Source organism: Rhinoderma darwinii, unplaced genomic scaffold (assembly GCF_050947455.1).
Source record: "Rhinoderma darwinii isolate aRhiDar2 unplaced genomic scaffold, aRhiDar2.hap1 Scaffold_667, whole genome shotgun sequence".
NCBI lineage: Eukaryota > Metazoa > Chordata > Amphibia > Anura > Rhinodermatidae > Rhinoderma > Rhinoderma darwinii.
Window position 1 is genome coordinate 126,226 of NW_027464224.1, and position 6,919 is coordinate 133,144.

A 6,919-nucleotide genomic window follows, 5' to 3' on the forward strand; every position below is an offset into this window, starting at 1 on the left:
ACCACATATATAAAACAAAATAAATAATAATCATAATAAAAATAAACAAAATAATAATAATAATAATAAACTCTAAAAATAAAAGTTACCATCTCATGGTGCACTTACTTCAGTGCACCATGTAAATGAAAAGAAAAGAACAAAACATAAAAAACAACAAAACAAACCCCAAAAAACAAAGATTTTTTTTTTTTTTTAATTTTTTTTTTCTTTTTTTTTTTTTTTAAATTTATTTTTATTTTTTTTTACATTTTTTTTTAATATTTTTTTTTTTTTTTTTTTTTTTCTTTTTATTAACTTATCCACATTCATACCTAACCCTGTACATACTACCTTATCCATCACCACCCATCACCTCCCCCAACCAGCATCACGCCTCATGTCCTTCCATGTCCGCATAGTTCAGATGCTGGCCCCCACCACCCAACACATCACCCAACCAGCCCGATCCCACGTCTCATGTCCTCCTCACGTCCACGTAGTCCAGAATCAGGCTGGGCACACCCCCAGGCCCCCCACCCCACCTATCTACTGCCCATCTTACCTAAACATTCACACAAACCCATGCATACACCTATACACCATATAATCATACCGACACATAACTATAACAAAATATCATACTGTATACAATAACCCGAAAACCTAAGTTTGGCTGCTTGTAAGCCCTTTTTCTGTCTCCAAAAAGCTCAAAACAAAAACCTACTTGTGCTTACTCAGCCCATCACCAGAGGAGAGAGAGAGGAAAGCCCCCCTAGAGCACCAGCCCAGAGGCCAAAGCCAACCCCCAACCACCACCCCGGTCCCTATCGCTAAACCTATCCTGCTTGCCCTATCTCTATCCCTTATTACTTTATAAACTAATCTGTCCCTCCTGCTGTCTCTCATTCTGTCCCTATCGCTATTTCCCGGTGTCATGGCCAGGTGCAGACCCCCACCTCCAGTCTAATACCCAGGGGCACTCCCTCCCCTCCCCCTGAAGGTTGGTTCCACCTAGGGCACCCTAAAATTGAAGCCCCTCCAAAGTCGAGAGGCCTTGGATGCACCCAGTTTCTCAACCTCCAGAGACCGGACCTTCACCAGGTCACCCATGATATTCCTACACACCTCGTCCTCCAGGAGGATTTTACACTGAGTCGATACTAAGCACCGTGCGTTCCATGTGAAATACCTGATCACTAAACTAACTAAAAAAGAAGTGCAATGATCCCTTCCACCCAGGTCTCCGAATGCCCCATAGGCCCAACCAGCGTAGGAGAGGTTGGTCAGACCGGGCCAACCGATGGAGGCACCCACCCGTTTGTAAACCTCTGCATTGAAGGGACACTGAAGCAAGAAATGGTCCATGCTTTCCAGCGTGTCATCGCACTCCTCCCGAGGACAACCTCTTTCATCGGAGTTTCTAAACTTCAGATTGCCCCTTACATACAGCCTCCCATGGAAGCAGCGCCAAGCCAGATCCCAAAACTTCTGGGGAATCCTCACAGAGTTTAAAAGTTTTAATCCCACCCCGAGGTCGCTACTTGGGCAGTCCCTGAGCGCCAGGGGCTTCTGGAAGCAGGTCAACAAGACCTTTCTGTCAAGAAATTTTCTCGACATGGTCTTGATCTCCCTCGCCTCCAGACCCCACCGACGAACAACCTTCAGAACCGGGGCGGCATAAGCCGGGAGGTGCCCATGGGGTACACGCAGGTCTTTCGCTTGGCCTCCTGTCTCCCATTCCTGGAAGAAAGGCCGAAACCATCCCCTGCAGGAGGATATCCACAGAGGAGCCCTTTCTCTTTCAAAGAGGTTCGCCAAATTAATTTTAATGAAGGTGTTTACTAGAAACACCACTGGGTTAACCATACCTAACCCACCTAGTTTCCTCGGTAGGTAAGTAACCTCCCTCTTGATTAGGTTAAGCCTGTTTCCCCATAACAGTTGGAAGAACAGGCTATAGACCCGAGTCCAGAGAGGCTCTGGCAACATGCACACGCTGCCAAGGTAGAGCAACATGGGCATCAGGTAAGCCTTGGCCAGGTGAACCCTTTCCCTAAGGGACAAAGACCATCCCTTCCATTGGCCAACCTTCTGGGCAGCTATTGATAGCCTACCTTCCCAGTTTTTCTTGGGGTAATCACCCGGGCCAAATTCAATGCCTAAGATTTTAGCAGACCCTTTGGGCTCTGGGAGGGTGTCCGGGAGATCAAAACTAGGATCCCCTCCCCCCAGCCAGAGACTTTCACACTTGTCCCGGTTGATCCTGGACCCAGATGCCCGTGAGTAGCGCTCAACTTCTGACATCACCCACTCTGCCTCCCCTCTCGAGGAGACAAAGATAGTGACGTCATCCGCGTACGCAACCACCCTCTGAGTGGCCTCCGGCTCCTCCAAGTCCATCCCCACCCCCGCCAATGGCCCACGATCGAGCCGCCTAAGAAAGGGGTCGATCGCGAAAACATACAGCAAGGGGCTTAAGGGACAACCCTGGCGGACACCAGACCCAACCTCAAAGGGGGTTCCAGTCCAACCGTTCACCAGTGCAAAAGACTCAGCCCCAGCGTATAGGGTCTGGAGCCAATTAACGAACTCACCCGGTAGGCCATACCTCAGAAGGACTGACCATAGGTACTTGTGATTCACCCGGTCAAAAGCTTTGGCCTGATCCAAGGACAGCATGTACCCCTCCCATCGGCCAGAATGTCCCTGCTCCACTGCCTCTCTGACACTGAGGACAGCACTAAAGGTGCTGCGGCCTGGAACAGAGCAATGCTGGGCCGACGAAAGGAGCCGGGGTGCAAACTTCACCAGCCGATTAAACAGTACTTTTGCGAGAACCTTTCTGTCCGTATTGAGGAGCGCTATGGGACGCCAGTTCTCAATACGGGTCGAATCCTTACCCTTTGACAGAATGATCAAGGCCGACTTGCCCATTGACTTTGGCAGAGCGCCCGAGGAGAGGCACTCATTAAAAACCGCAGTCAAGAGGGGAACTAAGGTTCCCTTAAAAGCCTTATAAAACTCAGATGTTAAGCCATCTGGGCCTGGCGACTTTTTGATGGCCAACCCATCAATCGCCAGCATCACTTCCTCTTCCTTGATTGACTCTGTCAAAACACCAAGCGAGGGGCCTGCTCCTGGCTCAGGGATGGTTTCAGCCAGGAAAGCCGACATTTCGTCTCGGTTTAGATCCTGCTCACCCAAAAGCTGCGAATAAAAGGATCTGATGACCTCCAGGATCCCTGATTTGGATCTCATCAGGGAGCCTGTACTATCTACCAGTCCTGTCACCACCTTACGACTCACTGACATCTTGCAGTTCTTGTAAGGGTCGGGCGAGCGGTACCTCCCGAAATCCCGTTCAAGAACCAAAGATGTGTGCCTATCATATTGGCATCTTTTGAGCAGAGCTTTCACCACGGAGATTTCCTCACGGCTACCTCCGGTTGAGACTAGATGTTCGAGTTTCCTCCTCATGTCTTGATACAGGCGATACCTGCTCATAGACCTGAGGCACGAGATCTGACGGAAAAACTCAGCCACCCGTTCTTTGAACACCTCCCACCACTCAGACTTAGTACCACCTAGATCCAATAAAGGTACCTGGCTCTGAAGAAAATCCTCGAAGGCCTGTCTTATCTCTGCTTCTTCCAGGAGAGTAGAATTCAGCCTCCATATACCTCTTCCCATCTGGAGGGACTCTGCAACATTCAAAGAAAAAATAATCATACAGTGATCGGAGAACTCCACCTCAACGACGGACACTGCCGAAGAGATGGCGTCCTCCTTTAAAAAAAACCTGTCTATCCTGGACCTACGACTACCACTATGATAGGTGAACCCCGAGTGGCCTGGGGTATACCGAATGTGGATGTCCTCCAGGCGAGCATCACTAGCTATTCTATTCAACTCGACACTATCATAGGCCAGTACCTTTCTGGAACCTCCTCTGTCTTGGGGCCTAACGACAGTGTTAAAGTCCCCTCCAAAAATGACTTGTCGGCCTGTAAAAAGGAAGGGCTTAATCCTCATGAAGAGACTTTTCCGGTCCCACTTTGTCTGGGGACCGTAGATGTTGATAAGTCTTAGTTCTTGTCCCCTCATGAGAACATCTAAGATCAAGCACCGCCCCATTTCTAACTCGATCATCCGCCGGCATGTGACCGGTGCGGTAAAAAGTACCGCCACCCCGCTATATGGCTCAGCCGCAAGAGACCAGTAGGAGGGCCCACGTCGCCACTCCCTCCTAGCTTTCACGACCTCTGCCAAAAGTGACAGTCTGGTCTCCTGCAAAAACAAAATGTCAGCTTCAACCCGGCCGAGAAAATCAAAGGCTGCAAATCTAGCCATATTCGACTTAATGCTGGCAACGTTAATCGATGCCAGCGTCAACGGAGTGGGTGCCGCCATCATAAATGATTGAGTTAGACGGTTTTCTTCTTCCCACCCCTTGCTTTCTCCTCTGAGGAGGACCCCTCACCCTCTTTACCTCTTTTTTTTGTTTTTGAGGAGTCCATAACCTCCACCACCCCCCTCCCATTCTCATCTCCTGGGTCCGGGCCGACCCCCTCCCCCGGGGACAGTGGCCCCCGCAGAAGAGGAGGCTCAACGACACCTAGACTCCCTACCGTGCTCTCCCCCCCGGCCTGGGGGTCTGGAATATCCATGAGAACACGGTATCGGTTGGGGGAGCACACCAGGGGGGTGCAGGTTTTGCCTTCCTTGGCCGGGGCAGGGCCAGATGTTTTTAGCCCTGTTTTGATGTTACCCGGTGTCCCCTGTTTTGTTTTAGGCTGTGACCTCCCTTCCTCTTCCACACTTTCATAGTGGGAGGACTGGGAGTCCTCAGCCCTCTGCTCTCTCTCTATCCTCCTTATCTCCTCGTCCAGTACGGCCCCCCCCAGAGCATCAGTATCCTGGGGGGCATCCAGGTCCGAGCCAGAGGAGTCCCCAGTTTCCTGGGTCCTCCTCAGCTCTCGTTCCCTTCTGCGTTTTTCCGCCCTTCTCTGACGAGAAGGGGGTCCCCTCCTGGCGTTCGTCCTTTGCTCTTGGGCTCTATCGTCTCTGTCCACCCCCTCGCCCACGGAGACCTCCCTCCTTACATTCTCCGTAGGGTTGGAACAGACATTGACGACTGAGCGCGGACACCGACTGAAAGGGTGACCTAGGTCACCACACAGGTTACACCTAATCTGCTCACACGATGCGGCCAGATGGCCTACCCCCCCACAATGAGCGCACTTCTGCACAGTGCAGCTTGCGCTCAAGTGTGAGGGGTCGCCACACCGGTGACACAGCTTCGGCTGCCCCTGGTAGAAGACAAGGATTCGATCTCTTCCCAAGAAAGCAGATGATGGTATGTGGGACACCGTCTGCCCCAGACGCTTAAGTTTGACCATAAACGTCCAGGCTCCCGACCAGATGCCAAACTCATCGCAGTTCTTCCGTGGCATCTCTGCTACCTCTCCGTATCTTCCCAACCAGGTCATGATGTCCACACAGGAAAGCGACTCGTTACGGGTAAGAACGGTCACTTTCCTGAGACCATTCTGGCGAGAGATTGCTTGCGCAGCAAACCCTCGCCAGCCGGGCTCGCTTTTCACCAGCTCATAGTTCCCCCAGAAGACCTCAAGGCCCCCCGGCTGAACAAAGCTGATGTCAAACTCAGCCGTACCATGAGGATGTATCAAGGCGTAGATGTCACTCGCCTTGAAGCCCATCTCCAGCAGCAGCTCCACCACCCTCTTACGAGGAGGGCACGCATCATTGCCACGCCACTGGAGACGGACCACATTCCTCCTGGCCACGGCCGGCCCGGTTGTTGGGAGCGACCACTGATCTCCCCGTCTCTCTCGGAAGGCATCCAGACCATACCTATTTATCCAAAAGGATAGGTCCTTCTGCACTCCCCCTACTGTTATCGTCTGCTTCCCCTCCCTTAAGGCTTCTAGGAGGCGCTGTTGCAAACTGCCGTCCCCGGGCCCAGAAGATGAGGATGGGTGGGCCGACGGTCCCCCCACCACAACGCCCGCATACGACCTGCCGGGCGCTCTGGCAGAAGGAGCAACCGGCCCGCCACTGGTTGACACTCCCCCCACAATATTACAACCCACATTAACATCCATAACATTAATATCCACAACATTACCACCACCAACAATATTACCAACACTACTAACATTACCATCAATATTTACATTTCCACTTACATTCCTCTCCACAACTTTTATACCGGCCAGGCTGGTTACGGAGTTCTTCCTTTTGTCCATAGGCTTTTTATATGTTGTTTTTGGGGTCTCCACATCATCAGGTGCCGCTACTTCTGGGGCGCCGCCGGATATCTCAGGCGGCAATCCCTCAGCACCCTCCGCTTCACCGACCTCCATTTCTGCTGCGCCACCAATGCAATGTTCGGGAGGAGGGGTGCCGTCACCCCCCGTGCCCGCTAAACCCCTCCCACCGCCTTGCGGCGATGCAGATGGAGGGGCCGCAGGCACAGCTAGAGCCGCTCCCGGCACCAAACCACCCCCCCCTCCCGTCGGGGGATGGCCAGCAGTGCCGAAGCCTCTCCTACCGCCACCATTCGCTGCCGCAACACTTTCTGGTGCGTCCGCCGGCCGAGTCACATGACCAGCAGACTTCCGGTTTTCCGGCGCCACATCCGGTTTCCGGTTCCCCCCGTCCCCCGGCCTCCGGCTTGCGCCAGAGACCGGCTTCTGAGGTTCCCCATCCGCCGGACACGGGGACACGCCCCCTAGCGCCACGTGGCCATCGACGCCACCTCCTTTACAGGAGACGGCGTCTGGCGCCATCTTGGCCACATTGCTCAAAACCAGCACCATATCTTTCTGCCCACATACCCGCCACGACCCCACTGCAGAGGCCGGAGCTGGGGGATTTGCGGGGTTTGCGTCCCGAACCGAGCTCTCACCCGGTC